The sequence below is a fragment of the Apodemus sylvaticus genome, chromosome 5 (genome assembly GCF_947179515.1).
Source record: "Apodemus sylvaticus chromosome 5, mApoSyl1.1, whole genome shotgun sequence".
Lineage (NCBI taxonomy): Eukaryota > Metazoa > Chordata > Mammalia > Rodentia > Muridae > Apodemus > Apodemus sylvaticus.
Genome location: NC_067476.1, coordinates 159701003 through 159717662, shown reverse-complemented (window position 1 = coordinate 159717662; position 16660 = coordinate 159701003). Strand labels below are relative to the sequence as shown.

Sequence of the window (16660 nt, the reverse complement as noted above, 5' to 3'; positions counted from 1 at the left end):
ACCTAGGGATCCATCCCTTCTGCAAACACCAGTCCCAGACATTATTGTTGATGCCAAGATGCACTTGCTGACAGGAGCCTGGTGTAGCCATCCCCTGAGAGGCTCTGCCAGAGTCTGATTAATACAGATGTGGATGCTCACAGCCAACTCTTGCACTGAACACAGGGACCCCAATGGAAGAGTTAGGGGAAGGACTGAAAGAGCTAAAGGGGATTGCAACCCTATAGGAAGAACAAGTCCCCAGAACTCTCAGGGACTGAACCACCAACCAAAGAATACACATGGAGGGACCCATGGCTCCAGCTGAATATGTAGCAGAGGATGGCCTTATCTGGCATCAATGGGATGGGAGGCCCTTGGTCCTGTGGAGGCTCAATGCCACAACATAGGGAGATGTTGGGCAGTGAGGCAGGAGTTGGTGGGTGGGTAGGGGAGCATCCTCATAGAGGAAGGGGTAAGGGGTTTGGGATAAGGGATTTGTGGGGGGAATCTGGGAAGGGGAGCAACATTTGGAATGTAAATAAATAAAATAACCAATAAAAAAGAAAAAATAATTGATTACAAAAGAAAACGTTCATTCTCTCTCAAAGTGGCTCATAGCACTTACTTGTCTTATCAATAAAGGTTTACTGAGGAAGTCTCATTGGTTTGCTTATATCTGTGTCTTCTGCATGACTGTCCTGGCTGCAATTGCAAACTGTTTGCCTTCTGTATTTGACGCACTTGTATGGACATGAAAACAATGGTTTGGTAGAGATTCATGACTTAAATTTCAGTTATTTTGCCTTTTCCAACTTCGCAGTACAAGCTGGATTTGCTAACCTGGTGTGGATGTAGAAAGTGGAGTGACCTACAGCTCCAAGCTGTGTGACCCCTGAAACAACCAACATATGCTGTGCTCCCAGGGCTCATGATGTCCTGCCTCTGTGTTTGCATGTTAATGTAGATACAAAGATGTCCAACTCAGCCCCCTGCTTCCATTTTAGTGTCCAGTTTATTCCTCCTGTAGTGGATGTTCTATTTAGCATTTTATAATGTCTTGTGTACCTTGGATTCCACATTTTGAGGATTTTACACAACAGTACCCGCCACACATGCCCAGGCATCATTGCAGAGATGTGACTGGGAAGTATCCATGACCTCTGGCCTCGTCTTGATTCCAGTCAGAGACTCTGGGACTGGCTGACACTACACACACACACACACACACACACACGCACACACACACAAAGAACTCAATGAATTTTCGATGGGTTTCTCTTTCATAATGCTTTGATTGGGCATTTTCTTATACTATAAAAGTCTTTGCTTATTTATTTTGCTTCCTGATTTGGGGTGTTTGTGGACTTTTGGGGTGTGCAAGAGTGTGGGGGGAGTGCCTCTGCATGTGTGTTTCTTGTGTTTTTTGTTTGCTATTAGTTTGTTGATTTCCTTTGTCCTCTTCTCGATTGTTTGTGTGTCTTTTATTTTTCCTTCTCTCTTTTTCCTAATGAGAGAGAAAAAATTAAAGAATTTGATTTGGGAGGGAAGAAAAATAGGAAAAATCTGGATAAAGTATGAGATAGTAAAATGATCAGAACATATAGTATAAGAAATAGGTTTCAAAAATAATTGTAAATTATTTTAATAAGTAACTAACTATCATCAACAACAGAAAAGATAACACAATATTTCATTGATTACAAAAGAAAACTTTCATTCTTCTTTAAAGTGATTCTGGGATCTTGCATGTATTTTTTTAAATAAAGTTTTATTGGGACAGTCACAACCATTGGCTTCTGTCTGTATCTTTTGCATGGCTATTTCCAGTAAGAACAGCAAACTTTCTTTGTCCTGTATATAGCCCACTTTATGATAATATGAAAGCAATAAACATTGGATAGACATTCATGGTTTTAATTCAGTTCTTTAATGTTCTTCCCAGTTAGCAAAAAAAAGCTGAATTTTATCTCCTGATGCTGGAAATAAAAAGTGGAGTGACCTCCAGCTCCCTCTAAGCTCGGTGATCCAAGAAACATCCATCATGTGCTCTGCTCCCAGGGTTCACGATGTCCTGTTCTGGCTTTCCATCTAATTGTAGAGATGAAAATGTCTGTCTCAGTACCTTGTTTCAGCTTTCTCTGCATTCCTCCAGCCTTAGATTTCCTATTTTGATGGGCTTCTTTTCATAATGCTTTGATTGGGCATTTTCTTTTGCTATAAAAGTCTTTGCTTATGTATTTCGCTTCCTGATTTGGGGGTTTTTGTGGACTTTTGGGGTGTGCAAGAGTGTGGGGGGAGTGCCTCTGCATGTGCACATTTTATACTGTGCCATGGGCTGGGAGTCCACATTTTGAAGATATTTTCCACTAGCACCCACCACACAGGTACAGGCAGCATTGGAGGCACATGGCTGGGAAATTATCAAGTAGACTTCATCCCAGGGATGCAGGGATGGTTCAATATAAGTAAATTCATCAATTTAATCCACTACATAAACAAACTCAAAGAAGAAGACCACATGGTCATCTCATTAGATGCTGAAAAAAACCTTGGACAAAATACAACACCCCTTCATGAAAAAAAAGTCTTGGAAAGATCAGGAATTCAAGGCTCATATTTAAACATAATAAAATCAATATACAACAAACCAATAGCCAACATCAAACTAAATGGAGAGAAACTTGAAGAAATCCTACTAAAATCAGGGACAAGACAAGGCTGCCCACTCTCTCCCTATCTATTCAGTATAGTACTCAAAGTTCTAGCCACAGCAATTAGACAACAAAAGGAAGTCAAAGGGATACAAATTGGAAAGGAACAACTCAGGATATCACTATTTGCAGATGATATGATAGTAGACTTAAGTGACCCCAAAAATTTCCTCCAGGGAACTCCTAAACCTGATAAACAACTTCAGCAAAGTGGCTGAATATCAAATTAATTTAACCAAAACTGTAGCCTTCCTCTACTCAAAGGATAATCAGGCTAAGAAAAAATTTAGAGAAATGGTATCCCTCATAATAGTAACAAATAATATAGAATATCTTGATGTGACTCTAACCAAGCAAGTGAGAGATCTGTTTGACAAGAATGTCAAGTCTCTGAAGAAATAAGTGAAAGAAGGCCTCGGAATCTTGAAAGATCTCCCATGCTCATGGATCAGCAAGATTAACAGAGTAAAAATGGCCATCTTATCAAAAGTGATCTGCAGATTCAATGCAATCCCCATCAAAATTCCAACTCAATCCTTCCCAGACAAAGAAAGAACAATTCTCAAATTCATCTGGAATAACAAAACCCCAGGATAGAGAAAACTATTCTCAACAGTAAGAGAACTTCTGGGGAAATCACCATCCCTGACTTCCAGCTGTACTACAGAGCAACAGTGATAACACACACACACACACACACACACACACACACACACACACACACACACATACACACACACACACGGCATTTGTACAGAGATAGAAAGGTAAATCAGTGAAATAGAATTGAAGACCCAGAAATAAACCCACACAACTATGCTCATCTAAACTTTGGCAAGGAAACCAAAACCATCCAGTGGGAAAAAAGATAGCTTATTCAAAAATGGTGCTGGCTCAAGTGGTGGTCTGCATGTAGAAAACGTGAATTGATCCATTTTTATCTCCTTGTAGAAAGCTCAAGTCCAAGATCAAGGACCTCCACATAAAACCAGATGCACTGAATCTAATAGAAGAGAAGATGGGAAAGAGCCTCAAACACATAGACACAGAGGAAAATTTCCTGAACAGAAAACCAATGGTTCAGGCTCTTAGATCAACAATTGATAAATGGGACCTCATAAAATTTAAAAGCTTCTGTAAGGCAAGGGACACAGTCAATAGGAAAAAAATACAAAACAAAAACCTACAGATTGGGAAAAGATCTTTACCAACCTTATATCTGATAGAAGGCTAATATCCAATATATACAAAGAATTCAAGAAGTTAGACTCTAGAGAACCAAATAACCCTACTAAAAATGATATGCAGAGCTAAACAAAGAATTCACAACTGAGAAATCTCTAGTAGCCGAGAATCATCTAAAGAAATGTTCAACATCGTTTGTCATCAGGGAAATACAAATCGAAAGGACCCTGAGATTCTACCTCAAATCAGTTAGAATGGCTAAAATCAAAAATTCAGGTCACAGCAGGTGCTGGAGAGGATGTGGAGAAAGAGGAACACTCCTCCATTGCTGATGGGATTGCAAGCTGGTACAACCATTCAGGAAAACAGTCTGGTGGTTCCTCAGAAAAATGGATATAGTTCTACCTGTGGACCCAGCTATACCACTCCTGGGCATATACCCAGAAGATGTTCCAACATATAATAAGGACACATGTTCCACTATGCTCATAGCAGTCTAATTTATACTATCCAGAAGCTGGAAAGAGCCCAGATGTCCCTTAATGGAAGAATAGATACAGAAAATGTGGTACATTTACACAATTTAAAAACAATGAATTCATGAAATTCACAGGCAAATGGATGGAACTAGAGAATATCATCCTCCTCCTCTTCTTCTTCTTCGGGAAAACACCAAATGGTGGATGGATGCCAGTGCAGCAGGAGGGCCCGGAGGATGGGGGTGGGGGTACAAGATTAGGAGGCCGCGGCTTCCTCAGAGGATTCGGCAGGGGCAGGGGCCGTGGTCAAGGCCTTGGCCATGGTCGAGGCCGCGGTGCTTGTGGAGGTAAAACTGAAGACAAGGAGTGGATTCCCGTCACCAAGCTGGGCCACCTGGTTAAGGACATGAAGATCAAGTCCTTGGAGGAGATCTACCTTTTCTCCCTGCCCATTAAGGAGTCTGGGACCACTGAATTTTTCCTGGGCGCATTCCTAAAGGATGAGGTTCTGAAAATAATGCCAGTGCAGAAGCAGACTCGGGTTGGCCAGAGGACCAGGATCAAGGCATTCGTCGCTATTGGGGACTACAATGGTCACGTTGGTCTTGGTATTAAGTGCTCCAAGTAGGTCGCCACTGCCATCCGAGGGGCCATCATCTTGGCCAAGCTCTCCATTGTCCCTGTGCGGAGAGGCTACTGGGGAAACAAGTTTGGCAAGCCCTACACTGTTCCTTGTAAGGTAACAGGCCGCTGTGGCTCTGTGCTGGTGAGTCTCATCCCTGCCCCCAGAGGCACTGGCATTGTCTCTGCTCCTGTGCCCAAGAAGCTCCTGATGATGGCCGATATAGACGACTGCTACACATCAGGCACTGGCTGCACTGCCACCCTGGGCAACTATGCCAAGGCCACCTTTGATGCCATCTCCAAGACCTACAGCTACCTGACCCCCGACCTCTGGAAAGAGACTGTGTTCACCAAGTCTCCTTATGAGGAATTCACTGATCATCTTGTGAAAACCCACACCAGAGTCTCTGTTCAGAGGACCCAGGCTCCAGCTGTGGCTACCACATAGGGGTTTTTATACAAGAAAAATAAATGAATTAAGTCTGAACAAAGAAAAGAAAATATCATTCTGAGTGAGGTAACACAGACACAAAAGAACACACATGGCATGCACTCACCAATATGGGGATGTTAGCCCAAAAGCTCAGAATACCCTTGATACAATTCACAGCCCATGTGAAGCTTAAGAAGAAGAAAGAGCAGAGTATGGAAAGTTCAGTCCTACTTAGAAGGGAGAACAAAATAATCAAGGGAGTTAGAGGGAGGGAGAGATCTCAGAGGGAGAGAGGAGGGGGAAAGAAAAATTGGGACAGGATCAGTTGTGGGGGCAGACAGGGAGAAGTATAGAGGACATGGGAACTGAATGTGCAGCAATTTGGAATGGGGAACTGTGCATAGCTTCTAGAAAGTCCCAGACACCGGGAAGCAGGAAGTTCTCAAGAGCCAATGGGGATGACATTAGCTGAAATACCCAGAAAGGATAAATAGAACCAGTAGAGACCATACACAATGGAGAGACACAGCCCCAACTTGAGGGATTGGGTCACCATCCATCACAAAAGTTTTGATCCACAATGAGGCCTGTCAAAAGGAAATGCAGGTACCAAGAGTGGAACAGAGACTGAAGGAAAGGCCATCCAGAGACTGCCCTACCTAGGGATCCATCCCTTCTGCAGACTCCAAACCTAGACACTATTGCTGATGCCAAGATGCACTTGCTGACAGGAGCCTGGTGTAGCCATCCCCTGAGAGGCTCTGCCAGAGTCTGATCAATACAGATGTGGATGCTCACAGCCAACTCTTGCACTGAACACAGGTACCCCAATGGAAGAGTTAGGGGAAGGACTGAAGGAGCTGAAGGGGATTGCAACACAATAGGAAGAAGAACAATATCAACTAACCGGACCAACCAGAGCTCCCAGGGACTAAACCACCAACCAAAGAGCAAACATGGAGGGACCTGTGGCTCCAGCTGCATATGTATCAGGAGATTGCCCTATCTTGCATTAATGGGAGAGTAGGGCCTTGTTCCTGTGGAGGTTTGATGCCCCAACTATGAGGATTCTGGAGAAGTGAGGCAGGAGTTGGTGGTGGGAGGGAGCATCCTCATAGAGGCGGGGGTAGGGGAATGGCATAGGGGGATTGCAGATTTGAGAAACCAGGATGGGAACAACATTTGGAATGTAAATAAGTGAAATAACCAATAAAAATAGAAACAATTAGTTGATTACAAAAGAGGTCTTTCATTCTCTCTTAAAGTGGCTCATAGCACTTACATTATTATCAATAAAGGTTTACTGGGAAAGTCACCCTGATTTGCTTACATCTCTGTCTTCTGCATGACTTTCTTGGTTGACATTGCAGACTGTCTGCCTTCTGTATTCGACCCACTACATGCAGAGATGAAAGCAGTAAGTGTTTAATAAAGATTCATGATTTAACTTTCAATTATTTTTGCCTTTTTCCAACTTCGCAGTACAAGCTGGATTTGCTAACCTGGTGTGGATGTAGAAAGTGGAGTGACCTACAGCTCCAAGCTGTGTGACCCCTGAAACAACCAACATATGCTGTGCTCCCAGGGCTCATGATGTCCTGCCTCTGTGTTTGCATCTTAATGTAGTTACAAAGATGTCTCGCTCAGTCCCCTGCTTCCATTTTAGTGTCTACTTTACTCTTCCTGCATTAGATGTCCTATTTAGTATTTTATAATGTATGTGTACTTCAGAGTCCACTTTATTAGTATTTTATACAACACCTACCACACACGCTCAGGCATCATTACAGAGAAATGACTGGGAAGTAGACCTGACCTCTGACCTCTTCTTGATTCCAGGCAGAGCTTCTGGGACGGGCTGACATGATACAAAACCAACTCAATTGATTTTCGATGGGCTCCTCTTTCCTAATCCTTTGGGTGGGCATATTTTTTACCATAAAAGTCTTTGTTTATACTTCATGGTTCATAATTTATTGTTTTTATGGGATTTCTGGGTGTGCAAAGGTGTGTGTGTGTTTCTTATGCTGTTTGTTTGCCTCTTATGTTGCTGATGATTTCTTTCCTTTGTCCAATTCTGGTTTGTTTGTGGGGTTTTTTTTCATATCTCTCTCTCTCTCTCTCTCTCTCTCTCTCTCTCTCTCTCTCTCTCTCTCTCTCTGCCTGTGTGTGTGTGTGTGTGTGTGTGTGTTTCCTAATGAGAAAGAGAAAAAGAAAGAATTTTATTTGGGTGGGAGGAAAAGTATGGAGAATCTGGGGAAGAGGAGGATAGTGAAGTAACCAGAATATACAGTATAAAAAACAGTTTTCTTCAAGAAAACGTAAATTATTTTAATAAGTCATTACTACTATCATCAACAGAAAAGATAATTGATTCATTGATTACCAAAGAGAACTTCCGTTCTTCTTTAAAGTGACTTTGGGCTCTTGCATAACCCCTTAAGAAATAGAAGCAGTCAATAATAATCTCCTAACCAAAAAAAAAAAAAAAAAAAAAAGCCCAGGACCAGATGGCTTTAATGCAGAGTTCTACTAGACCTTCAAAGAAGACCTAACACCAATACTCTTCAAACTATTCCACAAGATAGAAACATAAGGAACACTACCCAATTCCTTTTATGAAGTCACAATTACTCTGATACCTAAGCCATACAAAGACCCAACAAAGAAAGACAAATTTCCTTTATGAATATCAAGGCAAAAATACTCAATAAAATTCTTGCCAACAGAATCTAAGAACACATCAAAATGATCATCCACCACGATCAAGGCTTCATCCCAGGGATGCAGGGATGGTTCAGTATATGGAAATTCATAAATGTGTCCACTATATAAACAAACTCAAAGAAAAAAAAACCCACATGATCATTTCATTAGAGGCTGAGAAAGAATTTTTACAAAATCCAACACCCCTTCATGATATGACACAAATCTTGGAAAGAACAGGAATTCAAGGCCCAGACCTAAACACAGGAAAAGCAATTACAACAAACAAATAGCCAACATCAAACTAAATGGAGTTAAACTTGAAGAAATCCCACTGAAATCAGGGACTAGATACCTGTTCAATATAGTTCTAGAAATCCTAGCCAGAGCAATTAGACAACAAAAGGATGTCAAAGGGATTCAAATCGGAAAGGAAGAAGTTTTTTCAATGAAGTTTTATTGGGACTTCCACAACCATTTGCTTATGTCTGTGTCTTCTGCATGGCTATTTCTGGTAATAACAGTCAACTTTCTATGTCCTGTATACAGCCCACTTTATGATGACATGAAAGAAATCAACATTTGATAGAGATTAATGGCTTAAATTTCAGTTATTTTGTCTTTGTCCAAATTAGCAGTCCATACTGAATTTCTTAACTTGGTGCTGGATATAAAAAGTGGAGTGACCTCTGACCTCTGGCTCCCCCTAATCAGTGTGATCCCAGAAACAACCACCATATGTGGAGCTCCCAGGGCTCACGATGTCCTGCTCTGGTTTTCCATCTAATTGCAGAGAGGAAAATGTCGGTCTCAGTCCCTTGCTTCAGCTTTCGCTCTGTTCCTCCTGCCTCAGATCTCCTATCCAACATTTTATAATGTGCCATGGGCTGGGAGTACACATTTTGAGGATATCTTACAGCAGTACCCACCACACAGGTACAGGCACCATTGTAACCACATAACTGGGAAGTGTCCATGACCTTGACACTTGATTCTGGGACAGGCTGACATTCCTCTTCAGCACCTGACTGTACCTGCATCATCACAGCAGGAACCTCACTTCAAAAAACAAAAATTTTGCTCCTCAGGCAAGTTGCTTGGAGATTGAAGGCTCAGGCCAGGGCATAAACAGTGTTTGCAGGCTCCAGTCACCTCTCCCGTGATTAATGAAATCAAGCAGCTATTACCAGCTTCAAGTCCTCCCATGCCGATATCTGAAAATAATGAAATAACAAACAGTTTCTTGACTGATTGCTTTAAAATTCATTAATTCAAATATCCATCCAGTTATTTTCCCAGCTAGCCTTCTAGTCTACAATACAATCATCTATCTGTTTCTATTTCTCTTCGTACTTCTACCCACCCATCTATCCAACCATCCATTTATGCCTCCATCTATACATCTATCTATGCATCCATCCATCTATACATTCATTGATACATTCATACATACATCTACATCTATACTTCTGTACATATATATACATGCATATATACATATATATGCATACATACACACATATATACATACACATATACATACATACATATGGCCATACACACATGCAAACATACATCCCTCCCACTTCCCCCTTTAACCCTTGGGTAGACAAGTATCTCTCCATAATGACAGCAGTCAGATGACAGAGAAAGAGACTCAGTGTTCAGCCCAGATGGGAATCTTTACCATCTGCAGTACCTCTAAGGCTCAGAGAACACTGAGGAAGAGGATGGAGGAAGAGGGACAGAGCCAGTGACTGGGGAGGAGCTCTGGGGTTGACTGTGCTTCACAGTGTGGCTGCTGTAGTCATGAGCACACAGCAGCTGGCATTGCCTGCACTTGGCCTGCACAAGATCAAGACTGACAGACGCAGCTCATACCGGGTAGATGACTGCCCTCAGAGGGCTGTGGGCAGTGGGGAGGTCTGGGAATGGACAATCTCTCTTTTTAAGATATACAATCTACTCAGTTTTCCATGCTCCCACGAATGGGCCACACCATACACATAGAAGAAGCGCTAACTGCAATTACTGAGTTTTAAAGTATAAATAACAGCAACACACATACACACACATGCATGTGCACGAAAATTTATCATTACCACTACCTGTACCAACAACAAAAAAGAATAAAAAATACTTCATTGGTTACAAAAAGAGAACTTTCTTTGTCCCTTGATGTAGCACTTGGCTCTCACATCTTTATCAATAAAGTTTTATTGGGATAGCCCCCATGATTTGCTTATGTCTGTATCCTCTGTATGGCTTTTAGGGGCTACAACAGTAGACTAGGTGCATTCTGTATGTGATGCTTTCATGATAACATGATTGCAACAAAAATTCCATAGAATACATGCTTCAAATTATTTTCATTTTTTTCCTGTCTGTTTTCAAATTATCCGGATGAGGTGAATTTTCTTTTCTAATGCTGCATGTCAAAAATTGAGTGACCTGCAGCTCCCTATAGCCTATAACCCCAAAACAACCAACACATTCTCTACTCCCAGGATCCAGTTCATCCAGGTTCATGCTTTCCAGTGGAATATAGTTACAAAAAGTCCATCTCAGCCCCCTGCTTAAACGTGAGCTACATACTGTTTCATGGGTCTCAGCCCGCACAGTTTGAGGACATCAGGCTACCCTACCAGTCAACTGGCACTGCTGTAGAAACATGACTGGGGAGTGTCCGTGAGCTCTGACTCCTTTCCAGGTGCAGGGAGAGCCTCTCAGGCTGTGTGGAGCTGCTCTTCAGCTCCTGCCTGTATAGGCCTCAAGAACAAGGCTTTCCTTTCTTGTCAGCATGATGCTTACCACAGCAGGCTCGGCCTAACACCCACACAATGTGCGCAGCTCGTGGTTCGCAGGTGAGATGCCTGCCCCCATCTCGAGCCCTTATTTACATGGTTTTGTTTCACCCTTTTTGGTTTTATATTAATATTTCCCCCCTCAGAAAACATGCTACTAGCTTCTCCTTTCTCCCAGTTTGTAGTGTTTTGCTTCATTTTGTTTTGTTTGTTGAAGGTGTTAATATGCCTTGTTTGGAATTCTCTATGCATTCAGGCTGAGATAGAACTCAAAGAGACCCACCTGCCTCTGCCTCCAACATTCAATGGGCTCAATGCCCCAATAAAAAGACACAGACTAACTGACTGGATACGTAAACAGGACCCTACATTTTGCTGCTTACAGGAAACACACCTCAGGGTCAAAGACAAACACTACCTTAGAGTAAAAGGCTGGAAGACAATTTTACAAGCAAATGGTCTCAGGAAACAAGCTGGAGTAGCCATTTTAATATCAGATAAAATTGACTTTCAACCCAAAGTCATCAAAAGAGACTCTGAGGGACACTTCTTGCTGGTCAAAGGAAAAATACAAGAAGAACTCTCAATCCTGAACATCTATGCTCCAAATGCAAGGGCACCCTCTTTCATAAAAGAAACTTTATTAAAACTCAAAGCACACATTGCACCTAACACAATAATTGTGGGTGACTTCAACACTGCACTTTCCTCAATGGACCGATCAGGAAAACAGAAGCTCAACAGGGACTCAATGAAACTAATTGAAGATTTGGACCAGTTAGATTTAACAGATATATATAGAACATTCTATCCTAAAACAAAAGAATATACCTTTTTCTCAGCACCTCATGGTACCTTCTCCAAAATCGACCATATAATTGGTCACAAGACAGACCTCAACAAATATAAGAAGATAGAACTAATCCCATGCCTCCTATCAGATCACTATGGAGTAAAAGTGGTCTTCAATAGCAACAAAAACAACAGAAAACCCACATACACGTGGAAACTGAACAATAATCTACTCAATGATAACTTGGTCAAGGAAGAAATAAAGAAAGAAATTAAAGACTTTTTAGAACACAATGAAAATGAAAACACAACATACCCAAATCTATGGGACACAATGAAAGCAGTGCTAAGAGGAAAACTCATAGCCCTGAGTGCCTCCAAAAAGAAAATGGAGAGAGCATACATTACCAGCTTAATGACACACCTGAAAACCCTGGAACAAAAAGAAGCTATTTCACCCAGGAGGAGTAGAAGGCAGGAAATCATCAAACTCAGGGCCGAAATCAATCAAGTAGAAACAAAGAGAACCATACAAAAAATCAACAAAACCGGGAGCTGGTTCTTTGAGAAAATCAACATGATAGATAAACCCTTAGCCAGACTGACCAAAGGGCACAGAGAAAGTATCCAAATTAACAAACTTAGAAATGAAAAGGGAGATATAACAACGGAAACTGAGGAAATCCAAAAAAAATCATCAGATCCTACTACAAGAGACTGTACTCAACACAACTGGAGAAATGGAGGAAATGGACAATTTCCTTGACAGATATCAAATACCAAAATTAAATCAGGACCAAATAGATCATCTAAACAGTCCCATAATGCCTAAAGAAATAGAAGGAGTCATAGAAAGTCTTCCAACCAAAAAAAGCACAGGACCAGATGGTTTCAGTGCAGAATTCTATCAGACCTTCAAAGAAGAGTTAACACCAATATTCTTCAAACTATTCCACAAAATAGAAACAGAAGGAACACTACCCAATTCCTTCTACGAAGCCACAATTACACTGATACCAAAGCCACACAAAGATCCAACAAAGAAAGACAACTTCAGACCAATTTCCCTTATGAACATCGATGCAAAAATACTCAATAAAATTCTTGCCAACCGAATCCAAGAACACATCAAAATGATCATCCACCATGATCAAGTAGGCTTTATCCCAGGAATGCAGGGTTGGTTCAATATACGGAAATCCATCAATGCAATCCACTACATAAACAAACTCAAAGAAAAGAACCACATGGTCATTTCATTGGATGCTGAAAAAGCATTTGACAAAATTCAGCATCCTTTCATGCTTAAAGTCTTGGAGAGAACACGAATTCAAGGCCCATACCTAAACATAGTAAAAGCAATATACAGCAAACCGGTAGCCAGCATCAAACTAAATGGAGAGAAACTTGAAGCAATCCCACTGAAATCAGGGACCAGACAAGGCTGCCCCCTTTCTCCTTATCTTTTCAATATTGTACTTGAGGTACTAGCTCTGGCAATTCAACAACATAAGGAGGTCAAAGGGATACAAATTGGAAAGGAAGAAGTCAAACTATCATTATTTGCAGACGACATGATAGTCTACCTAAGTGACCCAAAAAACTCCACTAGAGAGCTCCTACAGCTGATAAACAACTTCAGCAAATTGGCAGGTTATAAAATCAACTCAAGCAAATCAGTGGCCTTCCTATACTCAAAGGGTAAGCAGGCTGAGAAAGAAATTACGGAAATGACCCCCTTCACAATAGCCACAAACAGTATAAAGTATCTTGGGGTGACTCTTACCAAACATGTGAAAGATCTGTATGACAAGAAATTCAAGACTCTGAAGAAGGAAATGGAAGAAGACCTCAAAAAATGGGAAAACCTCCCATGTTCATAGATCGGTAGAATCAATATAGTTAAAATGTCCATTTTGCCAAAAGCAATATACAGATTCAATGCAATACCCATCAAAATCCCAACTCAATTCTTCACAGAGTTAGAAAGAGCAATTATCAAATTCATCTGGAACAACAAAAAACCCAGGATAGCTAAAACTATTCTCAGCAACAAAAGAAAATCTGGGGGAATCAGTATCCCTGACCTCAAGCAATACTATAGAGCAATAGTGTTAAAAACTGCATGGTATTCGTACAGTGACAGGCAGGAGGATCAATGGAACAGGATTGAAGATCCAGAAATGAACCCACACACCTATGGCCACTTGATCCTCAACAAAGAGGCTGAAAACATCCAATGGAAAAAAGATAGCCTTTTCAACAAATGGTGCTGGTTCAACTGGAGATCAGCATGCAGAAGAATGTGAATTGATCCATCCTTGTCTCCTTGTACTAAGCTCAAATCCAAATGGATCAAGGACCTCCACATAAAGCCAGACACTCTGAAGCTAATAGAAAAGAAACTGGGGAAGACCCTTGAGGACATCGGTACAGGGAGAAAGTTTATGAACAGAACACCAATAGCGTATGCTCTAAGAGCAAGAATTGACAAATGGGACCTCATAAAATTACAAATTTCTGTAAGGCAAAGGACATCATCAAGAGGACAAATAGGCAACCAACAAATTGGGAAAAGATCTTCACCAACCCTACATCAGATAGAGGGCTAATATCCAATATATATAAAGAACTCAAGAAGTTAGACTCCAGAAAACTGAACAACCCTATTAAAAAATGGGGTACAAAGTTAAACAAAGAATTCTCACCTGAAGAACTTCGGATGGCGGAGAAGCATCTTAAAAAATGCTCAACTTCATTAGTCATTAGGGAAATGCAAATCAAAACAACCCTGAGATTTCATCTTACACCAGTCAGAATGGCTAAGATTAAAAATTCAGGAGACAGCAGGTGTTGGAGAGGGTGTGGAGAAAGAGGAACACTCCTCCACTGCTGGTGGGGTTGCAAATTGGTACAACCACTCTGGAATCAGTCTGGCGGTTCCTCCGAAACCTGGGCACCTCACTTCCAGAAGATCCTGCTATACCACTCCTGGGCATATACCCAGAGGATTCCCCACCATGTAATAAGTATACATGCTCTACTATGTTCATAGCAGCCCTATTTATAATTGCCAGATGCTGGAAAGAACCCAGGTATCCCTCAACAGAAGAGTGGATGCAAAAAATGTGGTATATCTACACAATGGAGTACTATTCAGCCATTAGAAACAATGAATTCATGAAATTCTTAGGCAAATGGATGGAGCTAGAGAACATCATACTAAGTTAGGTAACCCAGACTCAAAAGGTGAATCATGGTATGCACTCACTAATAAGTGGATATTAACCTAGAAAACCGGAATACCCAAAACATAATCCACACATCAAATGAGGTACAAGAAGAAAGGAGGAGTGGCCCCTGGTTCTGGAAAGACTCAGTGAAGCAGTATTCGGCAAAACCAGAACAGGGAAGTGGGAAGGGGTGGGAGGGAGGACAGGGGAAGAGAAGGGGGCTTACGGGACTTTCGGGGAGTGGGGGGTAGGAAAAGGGAAATCATTTGAAATGTAAATAAATTATATCGAATAAAAAATCATACTTGATTAATTTATATGAAGGCTAATCTTTAATATTTTCTTTTATGGACTAAAATTTAAGTTGTAAATAAACCCCCAATAATGTACTAACCTTCAGCCATCAGGGAAATATAAAACAACAATGTCCTCTCACTACACTCTGTGAGACCAACAAACCCTGGAAGGTTCTGACAGTCCGGATATCACGGGAGACGGCGAGGAACTACAGTTTGCATCTACAAATGGCATATATGTAGCTGGACAGCTGCTTCAGGAGACAGTGTGGCTGTTATATCCGAAGTTCAATGTACACTCAGCATGTAAATCAGAAATCTTATTTTTATAGAAACTAGTCCATGAAAAATGAACACTCCCACCCTTCCAAACACAAGCATATGGGTGTTTTAAGCAGCTTCGCTTAAAACCTCCAAGTCTACAAATAACCACATTGTCTCTCAGCAAACCGTGGGATAGCCCTCCCCTGGAACCTGTTCCTTCCATTCAAGAATGTAAAGTCCGTCAACACAGACAGACACCAGCCCTATCCTTCAGGGTGAATGGACACCATCCGTACTTAGTGCTCTGTGCTTCACCCAGCAGAAGAGCATGAGCCACAGTTGACCGCAAAGGGCCGGGAAGAAGCAGGGTTGTCACCCCTAAGGAGACCTGGGGGATGATGGGGTACTTCTCCATTCCCATGGTTTCATCATCAAAATTCATCATGCTATCCACAATATGGTCTGAGTCTATTATACAGATTATACCTCAAAGAAGAATGGGCGTGGGGAGAGCCAGGCGGTATCTTGCATGGCAATGGAGGATGACCAGTTCCTTTAGGTCTTGTATATGTGTAGCATGTCTATGTATGCATGCACCCATGTTTGCATGGGTGATTGCATGTATGTGTGCCAGTCACACATATAAAGGTCAAACAAAAACAAAAACAAAAAACCTCTGGTGGCGGTTCCTGCCTTCTCCGTTGTCTTTGTTGTTTTCTGTGCACATCAGGCTTCCTAGAGCACAAGTTTTCTCTCATCTCTTCCTCTCCATCTCCCATCTCCTTCACCTCCACTGGAGTGCCGGGATTACAGCCAAGTACTTATGTGCCTGGCTTTTCCCAGATTCTGAGGATCCAAGCTCAACCCCTTGAGCTTGCACAGTCTGACGGTTACCTTGACATGACCTGATAGCTCCTGGGCAGAGAGTCTCGGTTCAGGATTATCTATCTGCATTGGATTGGCCAGTGAGGATCTGTGGAGAACTGATGTCTGTTCCCTGAACTGGGAAACCTACCATGAGCAGCACTGGTCCTCAGGCAGGGGCCCCTCAACAGAACAGGAAATGGGGAACTCAAGCTAAGCACAAGCAAACAGGTGCATTTCTTCTCTCCGCTTTCGCAGGCCCAAGGATGAGCTGTTAGCAGCTGTCG

At 41.7% G+C, this 16660-nt stretch overlaps 1 pseudogene; it reads left to right on the top strand.

The window, feature by feature from the left end:
• Positions 1 to 4561: 4561 nt before the first annotated feature.
• LOC127684997 (40S ribosomal protein S2-like) lies at positions 4562 to 5460 on the top strand (annotated as a pseudogene).
• Positions 5461 to 16660: the final 11200 nt, after the last annotated feature.